Raw genomic sequence first — 15,924 nt, forward strand, 5'->3', positions numbered from 1 at the left:
AGCGGCACCAGCGCGACCAGGCGTGACGAATCGAGATGCTTCTTGCCAGTCAAGTTCCTTGCGGAGCTCCAGAGTGAAGACTGCAGCAGTTCCGCAACATGTGCGCCTGATCCTCAGCTGAAGTTTTTTTTCCCCTTCAAACAGCGGCCGAGTGTATCATTAGCAAAGACCAGGCACGAAAAGAGTACACATACCTTTTTACCAAAGCTTCAAATAATGTGTCATCTTTCCCCTTTGAGGATGATCTGCATCAGTATTTTAGACTATATGCAAACGTATTAAAACATCTGTTCTTGATATTTATCATCTGCACACTACTATTAATTTCTGAGATAAGATAAAAGTCACTTTATTGTCCATAAACTTCGTATGATAGTAATGCAATATCGTTCAAGCTCTGTTTTCTTAATAGATGAAACTGTGTGAAATCGTGACTTTCTTAAAAATTACTTATTTTAGCATATCTCTCTCTCACACACACAAAAGTGAAATTTGAAAAGTCTAACAAAAGTTGGCAGTGACGTTGATGCCTCTAAGGATTTGGAGCGGTTAATAATTGGCTGACCACTTTTGTCATGAATTCATTTTTGTCCCCCAACACCAGCTTTCACCTTTAAAAGATTTTAAAAAATAATAAAAATGAGAGGAGAAAAGCGATGTCTTTAAATGCAATTGTGTCTTCTAATGAACGCGTGGAATGTACTTTATCTGCTTCAGGAGCGATGATGTGAATGTAGGGCAGGCTGGCACAGACCATCAAGAAAAATCAGGTAAACAAATCAAGCAGACTTAATACTGAAGTGAGATTAATCTTAAGCTACACGTGCGTGCAATTAGCTGCAACATGTCCGACGTCCCGTGGGCTTTTGCCACTCAGGGAAAACCCAGCAAATCATTTTCAAGAACTTTGAGTCACCTCAACTCCTCTCCAAATTACTGAAGAAACATTTTTCACACTGATTAAATGGTAGGAAAAAGCGTTGTTTACTTCAGTGAACATAAATGTTTTCGTATGTGAACAAATCAGTTAAACACGCTGAATTTTCAATCAAAAAAACCCAAACAAACAAAACAAAACAAAAAACAACAACAGCCAAAAAAACAACAACAACAACAACAAAAAACAAAACACACACACACAAAAAGAAAAAAACAAACAACAACAACAACAACAACAAAAGCCACCAACGGTAAAAGAATTGTAAATTCTCGCCCAATCCTATAAACACACACCAAATAGCGAACGTCATACTCATTCTCCTTTATCTGCAGTTAATAATGCTCATCGGCTCTGAATCCGTGGATCTGACTTCCATAGCACTACTACCAGCACATCTGAACTTTATTAACCAACAATTTGAATGAATCCCTAAAGACATAACGTAATCAGCATCAATACCTCTGGTTCAAATCGAACTAGTTTCGTCAAAACTTTAAATACACTTCTTTAATATGTATTTAGCCGGAAGAATTTACCGACACATAGATTTACTTACTTGAACAACTTTCACTCACATTTCTTCTACAATCTACACTCATAGCGATTTTCTGAGTTAGAACACACACACACATATAAAACCGGTAAACCCATGACGTCACGAATGTCCAATGATATGCCTACCTAAAGAACGATCATAGTTCTTCAAAAAGCTGCATTTTGACAATGGAAAACTTGTCCATATACATTCCTGATGGCATCATTTGTTTTAGGACTACTTGCAAATGAACGAAGGGAAAACGTTATTCACCCATTCTGCGAAATTTTGTAAAAGACACGTTGTGTATGTACTACTGTACGCTGCACAGTATTTAAAAGTCACTCTTAAAAACCTTTAAGCTTGAAAACTATCACCAATTTGTAATTTTTATTTACAGAGTCCACAAAAAAGGTCAAAGAACCATCGTTTAAATAGTTTACCATACTGAAAAAAAAATTATTAAACCTTGAGACGAGTGACTGAGCGCGTCTTGTTTCTACAATGAGATGAGGTGTTTCAAGCACACAGACCCACGATTTCGAACATACAACACAACACCTTCACCTAAAGACTACTTCGTTTGACAAACATTCTGACAATGGTTACGTCTTCAACGCGTGCACAAAAAAGCAAAACAAAGAAAGGTTTGCCGCTGTGCTCTTCTCCATCGACCACGAGAGCATGTCTTTTATACTGCGCATGACATCGTGTCACAGGAGGCTGCAAACAACTTGGACTTGTTTCAAAACTCCGAGCTAGATTCATTCCAACAGAAATTTCGTTTCGATAACACAGCTATATGAAGGCAGGTCCCTACCCTTTCCCTGGGCTGCACACTTTACTCAAATACGTTGCACCTGTCCTACTTTTTAAACCTGCAAAAGCAATAGGTCCTGCAAATCCCTTTGTTATCGTTGCCTCTTGGCTCTTGGCACTGCATCACCAAACACGGTTTAGCTTCTGTCATCGTCGGTTATAGCAGATCCCGCTATAACGGTACATGTAATGCGAACATGCAGCGCAGTCCTGTCACTACAGGCACGTGGCAGGACTTGTAGATCATGCGCACGTGCACACACAGTTTCAATTGTCATCGCTGACCGAAGAAATAATTTTGAAAACTTTCAACGAAATTAATAGTTGTCAACAAAGCAAACTGGAGAAATGATGAAATAATACAACTTGTACGAGGTCACAAAGTGTTGCATTTTTACTTTAACTATTTCCAAGTCTATATTGAGGAGCTTTGTTCTTTTTTACAGATTCTTATCTAATGACCTCGTAGAAATGGACTATAAAATCTGTGAACAGCCATTCATTTACCATTTGTGACTCCAAAAACCCAACCAAACAAAAAAAACAAAACAAAAAAAAAAAAAAAAAGAATTAAAATCAAGACAAAACACAAAAACGTTAGTAATCTACCTTCTGTGATATTATTTTTCTCTGCGGAAGCTTCTAGCACTGTCTGACAATTCATAAAGCATCAGCAAGCAATATCTGAATACATTTGTGACTCATTATAGATGCTGATAATTTGAACGTATTTTGTAGCTATTGTATCGGTGGATTTGCACTGCTTTCCTGGCTTGTGAGCTCACTGGATATTATGGTTTTCCGAGAAGCATTTAGCAAGTTACTACTCAACGAGCGGGAGAAACAATAACTACTCGTCTGTTTGGTCCGTCCTAAGACGGAAACTGTATTGTGCCTCGCTGACAGTTTTACAACGGGACTAAACTAGCACCGGCTACTGGTTTCATCTTTCATCATCCCATTCGTCATGCTGTCGACATAAGAGTTTGCATGTTGTGTGCTTGCGTCCGTGTATGTGTTCTTATTATTTTGTTTTGTTCATGTGTCTGTTGGTATAATAATAATGGGTATTTATAGCAGCAACGCGACCAAAATAGATCGCACTCACTGCGTCGACCAGTCATGATAAATGAAAGAACAGACAGTGGACTGGGAGGTACGTACACTGAAAAACATAAAGATGAGGTACAAGGGTAGAACGTAAAGCAATGAAGTTTTGAAGGGATGTAGGTACTGTAAACAGTGTAAAGATGGAGTCGTTACATGATGGTTAGCATGACAAACAGTACAGCAAGGGAGTTAAGAATAGTAATTCAGGGATAGTACTTTGATAACAATTGTTTGTAGAAAGAGCTTGAATGTAGCCTTCGAGTCAGTGGCGAATGTGATGTACAAAAGAGTTCCACTGCTCAGCTGCACAGAGGGAGAACATCCGTGATATATCTCTGTACAATTGTTTGCGGACATGTTTTTGTCTGTCTGTCTGTTGTGTGAGTTTGTGTCTTTGTATTTCTGCATTTCTTTTGTAAAGCACACTGAGCCTTTTGAAAGGCAAGGAAACGCGCTATATACATGTCTGCTATTATTTTACGTGTGTACTACTATTTGTATCATAATCACTTTAAAGCCCGGCAAAGGGCGTGTAGCTATTATGACATTCATAACCACCGCGTTCGCGAAGACTACACATCTTTCATTCAATAAAAGCTGAAAACGACTCGCCAATGTCAGATGGCGCTGACAAAACAATGAAGCACAAATGCACATTTGTTTCTTTCGAGTGTGATAGGTGTCTTCCGCTGTGCCAAACACGCTGCCAAAAGATGAGATGCATTGCTGCTATGATGCTGCAGAGTGGTCGACGACCGCAACAGGGAAAAAATCTACCTACATGCTTTTCGTAGTCAGCTTAAGTAACACCAGAAGTAACCAAGAAACAAACTAAATGATGCTACCTGAAACCCTGGAATCCATAATAATACTGACTCAAAATTTGATATTCACAAAATAGCATGCGTCAAGCAAAATAATAATACTGAATATTATGACATAGAGTAAGTTTACGCCAACTACTGATGTTTTAAATCTCTTTTTTTAATAAATGGGAGGAAACCATATTCTCGGAGTGGTACTGTATTTCCAAAAACAAAACAAACAAAAATGAGAAGGGGTGGGGAAAACGAGAGAGAGAAAAAAAAAAAAAAGGGGGGGGGGAAAATGAAGGGGAAGGAAGTGAGAAGAAGTCTAGCAGCACGAGGTTGGTGCAGACAGCAATCGATGAATAAACTTTCACCTAAGCACCTTAACATGGTTTCTTGCTGACAAGCGAAATTCCACGCGTCTATCGTGAAACTCATCTACCAAAGACCGATGCCAATATCCAGAAAATGTATTTCTTTACGCCATGAAAAATGCTACAGGGATAAAAATGATTCTGAAAAGTCAGGTACAACGCCACATGTAAATGTAAGCGTCACGAGATAAATTTTATTTAATCTTACTTCACACATAGAACAGCAAGGATAACGTCGGGAAATAAAGCGCAAGACCGATAGAAATGGCACCAACCGGATCATGGTCTATAGTCAGAAGAAAATTAGCAATTTACTAAAGCCTCAACATACCTATATCATGTACTATGTCTCCAAAGGAGTGGGGTAAAAGGACAAAAGGAATGCACGACAGCTGACCTGCCACTTTCCAATTCTTTAGGGAAAGATAAACAAGCTGCTTCATTACGAATCCTTTACCCCTGCAAAAGATATACTTCCAAAGTTTCGGCTATGAAAGAAAACATGCCTTTTGTTCAATGAGATTTCAAGCAAATATTTTTACCATTAAGAAAACGTCCTTCAAAAAATATTGAAAAAAAGAAGACACGAAACACTTCGGTGGACACACAACCACATCTTATTCCGGAAAAGAACTTTTCATTTCTCCTCTCAAATGACACTTTATTACTTGGAAGCGCACATTTCTAATATATTAATTTTATGAACTGTCTCTCTACATTCAGCAGAAGAAATACTTAACATTTGATTTTTTTTTTTCGCTTCGCGTTCACTTTGAGCTTAGTCTTTGAACCTGGAACAACGGATCTGTCACAATGAATTACCAAGTCAAAATAAAATAGAAATGCGAAAGTCATTTAAAACGATGAAAAGTAAAATAAACATAGCAGAACTCATGAGATAAATGCAAATATACTACTGCTATAGCTTCATACATACACATTCGTGGTGGGGTGGTCTATCCGCCTATAAAAACTCATGAAGCACATTTCTGAATACAGAGCGAAGACGGATACGGTCATGCGAGATGCCAAACGATTCAAAGTGATTGTTTGTACGCAGATAAGATCACGGTTTTCATGTCGATGGCAGTTACGGCAACTTCCGCTTGTTCAATCGAAAAGCACTAATCGACAGTTTTCTGTTCCTCGTCACCATCCGAACAGAGAAGTCAAGACAGCTTTTCCTTGTTGCCTGATTGCAGTATCCGGATTCGATGTCGTCAGCTTAATAAACCGCTAGTAACTCCGCCTCTCGCTCCGCCCCAAGGTTCGACCTTAGACAAACACCTCTTTTTGTCGAACAAGTCTCTTGTTCCTGCTAAGCAAATTCGGCAATTATTTCTTATTCGTTGACGCCGATTGTCTTCTGGTCAAAAAAGAAAAAAAAACCAAAAACAATACTGCCACCGAAATGGAAGAAGGCATCACATCCAGTGACAGGAACGATCCTCAAAACACAAAAAACAAAGTCTGACAGGAGAAGACATCAGGCAAGACAAAAAGATAAAGATCAATCACCTCAAACTATTACTCTTCCGTTCTTAATTCTTTTAAGGAATTGCACAATCGCAGTCGCGTGAACCCCAAAGTCATCTTTTTTCCATGATTGGTTCGTTGTAGATTAACGCATTGCTACTAAACTCGGGGTTTGTTATCGGTGCAGTCAGGCGAAGTGACTTTTCCTTTTTGCCCACAGTCTGCTCAAAGTCATGTCACTATAGAAGGTCGAGGGGAGGGGGAAACATCTAATTAATAAACACACAGCAGTAAGAGGCCTGAGTACCGCTCACTGAACGCGTCTCGATCCACGAAGACGAAGTTGCATCAGTAGATGAAGTCCAAATCAAGATCCATTCTGCAACTCTGTCCATGGCCGCCTTTTGATGGAATGCAATGTATCTGTCATATCCCCGCTAGACACTTCCACAGTTTTTGGCTATGAAAGAAAGCATGCTTTTGTTCAATGAGATTTCAAGCAAATATTTTTACCATTAAGAAAACGTCCTTCAAAAAATATTGAAAGAAAGAAGACACGAAACACTGCGGTGGACACAAAACCACATCTTATTCCGGAAAAGAACTTTTCATTTCTCCTCTCAAATGACACTTTTTTATTTGGAAGCGCACTTTCTAATATATTAATTTTATGAACTGTCTCTCTACATTCAGCAGAAGAAATACTTAACATTTGATTTTTTTTTCGCTTCACGTTCACTCTAGATACACTGCACGCCAGACACAGGTTGTCAGTCCCATCATTCCGCCACAACGAACTGGACTTCAAGATCCTCTCACCTCGCCTCTTTTGAGCACTTATGGGGTGACCGCGGGGACATTACACTAGCATGTCTTGGAGAAGAATTCTCTCTCAAACCTCACTACTCCATATAGCAAAAGGCCATCTTGCACACACGGGGCCTTCATAATCGAACGCACAGCAGAATACTTTGTGTGTGTGTGAGATGGTCATGTAAAAACCAGCTGGGTTTCGATTTAAAAGAAAATGTGAACTGTTAAATGAAAAGCAAAGACAATACAAAAGACAAAGTTTCACGAACTCCCTAGCAATAAGGGGGAAAAAAACATTCGCGAAGGAAAAAATGATTATCTCTTTGCACTACTAGCTTTATTTCTTTAAACTTGATTTAATTCACTATGATAGCAATGAATATTGACCTGATTTCATAAACAAGAACTGAGCAAATTGGTATGAGCTAAATAGGTGCTCATTACCATCAGCGTGCATGTAAGTGACAGACCAACTGTGTTCGGGCATTCCACTTCAGTGCATTCGGTTCTTTCATCTGCACATCGTTCCGTTCAAAGGGATTCCTGCTTAAACTCATTAACCTATGTATAACATTGCAAAATATTTCCCCAAATAAAACAATACATATATGTAACAAAAAATTATATGTAAAGCATCCCTGACCCCTACGTGGTTGAGTGCAACTACACGGCTGCCGTTAACGCCGGAATTAATCCTTCGTGTGGTGGTATAAACAAAAAGAGACATAAAACCACGACAACTGTCACATCTAATATTATCCCAAAACCCAACACAACAAAAGGTGCAGCGGTATGTATAAAGCTATGAATGTTTCTACTGACTGTCGCGATGACTGACAGATGTTTCACGCTTTAACCAAAGGTTTCTACTTACGAAGGCATTTCTCCCCCCGTGTATCAGACCCTCGGTTCTATGGCACAGATAGCGAGCAGGGCCATTGACGTAACAAGCGCAATGGAAACGAGAGGCGGATGGCTTCAGCCTTTTGCTGCTGAAGTCTGGACACAAGTCCCGGTGTCTGTCGATGTTTCAGACTTTGATCGACTACCCCCGCCTCTGTGTCGGGTCTCATCTAACAAAAAAAGCGGACTGTTTCATCGATCCTGTCTGGAACTACAGTCTCTCTTGTGAGTACATATAGTCCTTCAGTGTAAAAATGGCCGAAATTCCCGCCGAGCCCGTAACTTACAGGTGGATCAAACCGAGAACCACTGTCCTGCGTAATGTACCCGTCGTAGTCCGTGATAGGTTATACGCATCGCAACCGTTACAAGCCAGTGATGGACGTACCCCTACTGTCAGTTTCATCGATAAAGTGAAAATCATAATCAGATTAAGCATATTAATAAATTAACATATAAATGGCAGCTCAATACTACAATGTCTTTAAAGCAAAACCATAGATGCTTCACAGATAGATCGATGTATATGAACTGAAGTCCAAATGAACAGTCGTACCTCGTTAGTTAGTCGAGTGCCCAAGTTGCTCTTCGTTTCTATCAAAATATATCCCAGCTGAATCAAGCAGCAGTGAAGCACAAGATGGTAACTCAAAAGACACAAGGAAGCGATATCATTTCTCTTCCTGGTCGTAAATTTGGCATGACGGTTTGTGAGGGTGGGGGCAAGGAGGAGACAAGGGATTGATGGTGCGAGGGGTAGGGGACTGCAAAAGGTAGGGTGTATTCATATGGGACTGAGCATCAAACAAAGTAACAAGATCAGATGTACGTAATGAGACAGAAACAAAACATATCCTCCTGGCCGTAAAACACAATCAAGGGATGGGGGAAGGGGAAGAATATGCAATGATCATTTCAAAAGAACACATCTAATATGAACATCCCGATTCCTGCCTTGTCATCTGCAGCAAGTGGAGAGGTGGGCACAAATCCTACATGTGTAAGTCATTTTTTTCCAAATCTCTGGGCTAAGCTAAATGCAAAATACTTGTTTCGCCAAAATTAGTGAAACATATCTTCTTTCTCAAACAGAAGGGGGTCATTCATTTGGAGAAATACTATTTTGTGCCAAGCTCAATCATCTGGAAAAACTGCACTCTTTGACACTTTATACATTTACTGGCTACATTAAGTTTTCTTTTTTAGATTGATGTGTGAGAAAAAAACCAAAGACTACACAGTTCAGTGGAAGTTAGAGGTGTTTTAAAATAAAAATATTAATATTACACAATAGCAGCACAAAATTTGAAGAAAAAAAAAAAAGAAGAAAACTGTTTCGTTTTTCAACAGTGCTTGTGTGCTATGCCTTTTAGCCTGGAGGTTTTGAAGAAAGATCTAAGTTTCAGTGCTGCAAACCAATGTTTCCTACTGCACTGAAATACCTGTAAATCTAAAGAAAATTTGCCATTTGAGCTGAGGAAGTAAATAACTTGGCATTGAAAGCTGGAAAATGGTTAGGTATAAGAGGTTGTATTGTGTAATAAACCACACATCAAAGCTGATATTTTGTCCTTACTTGCTATCAGGTCTGTGATATCCACATACAATAAAAATGGATAAATGTCTTGGTAATAATACAAAATACATTAATATACAGTGATGTTCAATCCCCCCCCCCCCCCCTTACTGCAAATGTTCATTGAAACTGCCAATATTTTTTATTAGGTAGGTAACCCCCCTCCCCAACATTTTATGGTGGGAAATCCTGAAAATACAGTCATGATAAAATAATAAACAAAAACTTGCTTCACAGAATCTGACAGAATGTAGAATGAACTTGAATACTGTCTTTGTCTCACTACATTTTAATGCCTTTCCCTTTCCCCAAGTAAATGATAGTGCATCTCACTGAGAAATGTAAAAGCATATTATTTTGGAGACTAGTGACTTCTTTTCCTATTTGTTTGTAACTGTGACATGCATCAACAACAGTGGTCTATAATTTTACCTTCTGAGCCAAAAGAGATCAATGGCATGGAATGTGACTGATCTATTTATGAGCCTGAAGTATACATCAGTGGTCTAATTAAACATGTTTAAATGTAACGTGGCCACTTGCATCTCTGGCAGAAGCCCTTGGTACATCTCCAAACTCAGCCCCATCTATACACCCACTTCAACCTCTTCGCTCATCTTTTGACATCAAGCTTCTGTGAGTCCCACTAAGACGCATGGACAGAGGTTGTTTTCCTACCAAGCCCCATCAACTTGGAATGGATTACCCATCAGCATTCGCCACTCTGATTCTCTTACCACCTTTAAGTCCAAACTTAAGACACATCTTTTCAGAACAACTTCACTGTGACCCTGTCCTGACCCTGAGCATGCATGATGTATGACTGTATTTACTTTGTGTATGAGTAGTATCTGTAGTATATATGCTAATATGGGTGCATGGTTGTTTATGATCTAGTAATCTAGTTGATTATGATTTATGTAAAGAGCTCTGAGCAAAACAATTTTTGGAAATGTGCTATATAAATCGTCCTGATTACTATTATTATCATCTAAGCCTTTCCATTTATTTACTTTTTTTATCTTTTCCAATTCCACAATGTGATCCTATGACTTTGCTTCAGAAATCAAACATAGACAAGCACAAGATTACTTTTTACAATGAAAATTATAAGGTATCTTTTTGAACACACATTTTGAGGAAAATTTCAAGAGCAAGAATGCCTTAGATTGGAGTGTTCTAGTGCCCTTGCTGCATGAAACAGCTGACAAACCAATTTCCAACAGGTAAGAGAAAACAGAGGGGACTGTGCTCCAGAACATTCTCCCCTAGAATAAAGCATTCTTCTCTAATTTCACTACATTGCAAAGGTTAGACAACTTATACTGATAAACAAACATTTTTGTCATAAATGTAACTTTGTTAAATGTTAAAAAATAGTAAATCATTTCACTTTGTGACTTCTCTGCCTTGCTTGTTTATATTTATTAATAACTACATTTCTCAAGATCAACTTATTGAATTTCTAAAAATCAAAGTATTACTAAATAAAAATAATGGTTTCCTCCAATACAAAAAATGAATTTCATTAATAATAAATAAGATAATAAATAAATGTTTGATTTCAGGACAAAGGCACCAATATCAGCAAAAAAAAAATTTAAGATTATTCATGTTATGCAATTTCTTTAAAATTTAAAAGATTACTGAACAAATGTGAGCAGTGTGGACATAATGTTACTGAAAAAAGGGAGAGAACCCAGAAGACAGCGCTAATTATAACATTTTTCAAGATTTTCCAGGATCCTATATAACAAATTTTGTGAAACAGCTTATGCATTCTACTGCAAGGTGATTGGAGGACTTTCTATCTTCTTCTAATTCATCTGTATATTGCATAAAAGCCATCTTTCAGTCCATCTAGTAATGTTAGTCTTTCTCATTTAATGAAACAGTGCAAAATTCTATCAAAAATATTAAATAAAAAAAGATCAAAATTAATTGCATATTCTTCATGCTAAGAGATAAATTATTCCATAAAGAACCATAATTTATTAGGAAAAAGACTGTTAATGTAACTGTTATGAATTTAATGCAACATATGTTTGTGATAAAGATGTGTTAGCAGAGCTAAGTTTGTGGTACAAAAAGCTTTAAGAAATTTACAATTTAATACAGCATCTGAAAATGATCTAGGTTTATGTAAATCCTCAAGTAAATTTAAGTAGACTGCAAGTAATGTTTTCTTGTATTTACAACATACTGGACCATTATTTTTTAATGTTAAATTTTAAAGTATATTCTTTGATGTTAAATGATGAAATAATGCATTTCATTTCAACACTAAATAACTTTCTACAACGTCTAAGCTGTGAATTACAGTATATCAAGTATGATCTACACTGTAGAAGTCCCCCCACCCACCCGAAGCTATTCCCTTCAAACACCACCGATTAACATGGCATTAAATTTATGTATTCTTAAACCTTCTAAACAGCTATAACAAATATAATATGGCTTATCACAGATCAAAGTAAAAATGCCCTTGCTATGGCTGTGGCTTAGAGTAAGAATGAATGAAGGGAAATAACTCTTACTTTTAATCATTTGAATCAGCAACCACTGCAAAGATTTCAACAGCCTCTGTATAATTTATTAATAACAACGTGAAGTTTCACTGGGCATGTTCTTATAATATCCCAGGACTTACACAATTTTGTCAATCCACTTATATAATTTTTTCATCTGACTTATTACTGTTCATTAAAGTTGTTTTGAGTTTTAAACAAGAAAAGGCGATTTTAACACAAATCCCTCAAAGATACAAAAAGGGAAAAATCAGCAAGAGCTTTAGTCACATCTGTTAGTCAGCAATGCAATCTATAGCTAGCAATCTTCATTGTGAACAGGCAAAAGTTGCTTATCATTCACAAAAAAATAACAGTAGCCCTCTAGCCTTCTGGTCATTGCGAAGTGACACATTAGTGACAGTATATATCTTATGAAATATTTTTGTGAGGACGGTGTCCATCTACTTTCCCCAACTACTTTTCCTCCCCCAGCTGTCTGTGGGTTAGATATTCATTCAATAGCTGGGTCAGCTGGGGGAAGTATGATGTGCCATATCATTATCAACCAATTAGTATGCACATCTACAACCTTGGACACAGGCGACCTAACTTTTGATCTATTCACTCCTTAAAGATTTGATACAAATGCAGGAAAACATTTGTGTTGGTGACCCTTTAGGTGCTGGAAAAAGCACTACTTGGCAAATATGTTTTGCTAAGAGAGTAGATTGTGGCATAAAAGCATGAAAAAATTTATGCGGGTAAACATTAACAAAAGAAGCGGCACTATGTTTAGTTTATAATCACTAGATTATAAAAGGCAATTACAGACTGTTTTGCTATGCAGTTCAGTCAAAAAAGAACTGCCAGCTTTATTTAGTCTAGCAGAAAGAATTATGATTTTAACCTTAAACAGAGAGCAATGCCCTGTTTATGCCACTTCATCTCTTTCAAAAATGCATGCAAGATGGATGTGGTATGTATCTGTAGATCTAAAATTTTTATAATAGACTAACATCTCACTTTAAAAGGGATCCCCTTACTACAATATCCTTATGGAAATATTTTTGATAAAAGATCATTGGCAGCTCAAAGACTACATATGGAGCTACGAGGAACTGGCAAAGCTTGGAAATGAAAAAAAAAAAAGCAATTGTAATTGAAGATTAAAAATACAATTTTGGGAATATTTATCATGTCAAGCGATGTAGATGCCCCATGTTAGCTTTTACCATTTAATGGTAGCAAGAAGTGATTCCTGATGGCTCACCAGGGTGGTAACTGCGCAAGGGACAAATTTCTTTAATGGCTACTTAAAAGATATATTGTTCATTTTGCTCAGTTGCATGACATTTCTAATGCTGAATATTTCAAAAAAACTCATGAAGATCACTTTTATTATATTAATTAACCAATGACTAAAACTAGAGAGTAATTTAAAGTGAAAAAGAAGCTTATAACTTCAGACATTTTTCTTTAATAATGTATTAAACAGAGAAACCAAGGCAAGCAAGGCCTCATTCTCTCCCCATCTCCAACAGAATAAAATTATAGAAAACACCAAATGCAGTTGCTGAAACCGAGATAGTGATAGTATGTACATTGTAAATGTTCAATGGAATCTCCCCATGTCTTATCGAAAGCACATTACAGAAAAATATCTTAATAAGAGATAAGACAAATAAGACAAAAAGGAATATCTACTTGGCCGAGTCGATAATTCTGTGAAACTGAAAATAACCAATTAAGAAGAAAGTGTGAAGTGTGCCTTGTCTCATTTTCCTGCTTTCAATTACACAACAGCTAACAATGCAAACTACTTAATTGGCAGCTCATCCCCTGGGTTCTCTTTGCAGTAAGCTTTATGCCATTTTACCCCTCTAGATTTTAACTTGTTGATTTCAACTCTTATCAAAGTTTCTAAAATCCTTTAAAATAAATTAAAGGTCTCAATGGGACCTGATTAACAATAGGGGCAAAGATGTGGTTCAACACGTCTAGAACATGGGATGAGGAGGGGGGGGAATGGGGTTGTATGCTATGCCAGCAACTAAGGCTATATCACCGCAAGGCAGCCAGCCCTGTAAACAGATGTCACGTGCAGAGAAAGAACAGCGTGCCTGAGACGAGAGTTGAACCCAGGACAGCCAACCTTCACTGTATTGGTGACAGGTGCTAATTGTTGCGCCACCGCAGCGCCTATGGGATGAGGAATGGATAGCTTCATTTTCATCTGCTGCTTTTACATCTCCAAATAAATCAAATAATCCTTGCTGCTAGGAGGCAACGTGAACTTTCCCACTCCCACAAGTCTTGAACTGACCTGTTTTGAAGCTGAAGACACTACCAAGATTTGTTATTATTAAACATACCAAGATTCATCACCCCTCTTGCAGTTCATATTCATTTCATATAAATTTTGCAATGATTATAAAAGTGATGAGTCAATAATAAGTGAATGATCCCCAACATTTTCATCCCTATCCTCAACCTATGACAATCCACAGTCTGAAATAAAGTAGATGAAAGCGCAAACATCAACTATAAGCTAAGTAACATCGATGGTCTTGTCCATTATTATGAAATATAAGATTTACAATGCTATATAAAATTAATAATTAGTGTTAAAAAGCCATTACTTTATATGTGCACTTTGAAATAGTATTGCTGTTAGTACTGTTTGCTTTTTTTGTGTGCCTAAGTTACACACCACAGACAAAGAAAGATACCAAGCTAGGATCAAAAACAACTGCTGCATTATGGATACATACCCTTCTAAAGATCTAGATGTTTCCACTGACAAACAGCACCTTAAGATCTGGCTGATTTATGCCATCTTCCCACAGGGACATCTGTAATGCAATTTAAATTGACAGATAAAAATAACAAAGAGGTGATTACAACAACTAGCTTAAAAATATGAATGAAGTAAAGAAAAATGAGTATTTGAAGTCTGAAAACATAAATCGTATAAACAATAAAATTATTGAAATAAGATGATATTTAACCCAGACAAAGAAATTCCTGCACAATTCTGTTTGAACATGACTGCACTTCAGTACGAAAACAGTGCTAAAAATCTAATTTACTTTATTCTTATAATTTGTTTCTCTTTTATGTCATAAATAAACACTGTTATACGAATGAAATAAATTATGTTTTCTTTACAACTAATGCTAAAGGAAAATGTTAAACTTACTTCAAGAACAGTTAGATATGTCATATATTTTAAAAAGTAGACAAATACTCATTACAGAATTTTCAGAAAAACTAGATCCTAAAGATTCCTTGTATATATATATAAGGAAATTATCGCAATTATATTTAAGCTCAGTGCTAACATGTGTTGTGCAACTCAGAGGCCAATTCAAAACAGTAGTCTGAGGACCAGCCCTAGTGAAATTGTTCATCCTTAACCCTATCTCTGACAGTAGAAAAGCAACAATGCCTCTCAGACAGAAATAAAATACGTTTTTTTTTTTAGAGCTGTAATGTGTCACATAATAAAACGATACACAAGGAAAAAGAAAACATGCAGTTAATTTATGCATAAAAGGAGGAAGTCAGGTCGTGAACTCGTAGTTGTAGACTGATAGATAACATGCAATTATTTTTTATTGCAATAATTTCTTAAAGTAGAAGCTTTTGCATTCAGGTATTAACTAAGCTCTTTAAAACAGTTTAATGGAATAATCGTGAATATGCACTATGGACTTCTGCTCTCTCTCAAATCTGTGGTTTTAAAATGTATATATATATGTATGCAAGAAACAGGAAGTGCAGACGAGATCTTTGGGTTCTTCAATTGTGAATGTACCGAGACTTCAAACCACATTAGTTCTTATATTTTCCGTTGTTTTCATGTTACGACATTTAAGAAAATACGAACCCATAACTTTCAGGATGCGAAAACCCTTTCACAAATCGTTATGCACACGCATATCATCCTGACAAACGCCGTCTTTAACCATGTAAATAGGGCGCCATATTGCGGTACCCCGGATGACAGCAGTATGACGTCAGTCCTGGATTTCGCAGGCTTTAGAAAAGTAGGTTACA

General features: G+C 37.1%; 1 protein-coding gene across 2 annotated transcripts in view; it reads right to left on the reverse strand.

Annotated features, from left to right (window-relative positions):
• Positions 1-15,862, reverse strand: part of LOC112556899 (MKL/myocardin-like protein 2) — a 58,001-nt gene extending 42,139 nt beyond the window's left edge. Inside the window, exons 1-2 of one of the 2 annotated variants that reach the window (XM_025226364.1) lie at positions 15,755-15,862; positions 14,637-14,717 (exon numbers count right to left, since the gene is read on the reverse strand). The gene's annotated coding sequence lies outside the window, so the exon portion shown is untranslated. Of the gene's footprint in view, positions 1-8,335; positions 8,359-14,636; positions 14,718-15,754 lie in introns of those variants that run through there. The other variant, XM_025226375.1, reaches the window with a different exon arrangement.
• Positions 15,863-15,924: the final 62 nt, after the last annotated feature.

This window comes from Pomacea canaliculata, linkage group LG1, assembly GCF_003073045.1.
Source record: "Pomacea canaliculata isolate SZHN2017 linkage group LG1, ASM307304v1, whole genome shotgun sequence".
NCBI lineage: Eukaryota > Metazoa > Mollusca > Gastropoda > Architaenioglossa > Ampullariidae > Pomacea > Pomacea canaliculata.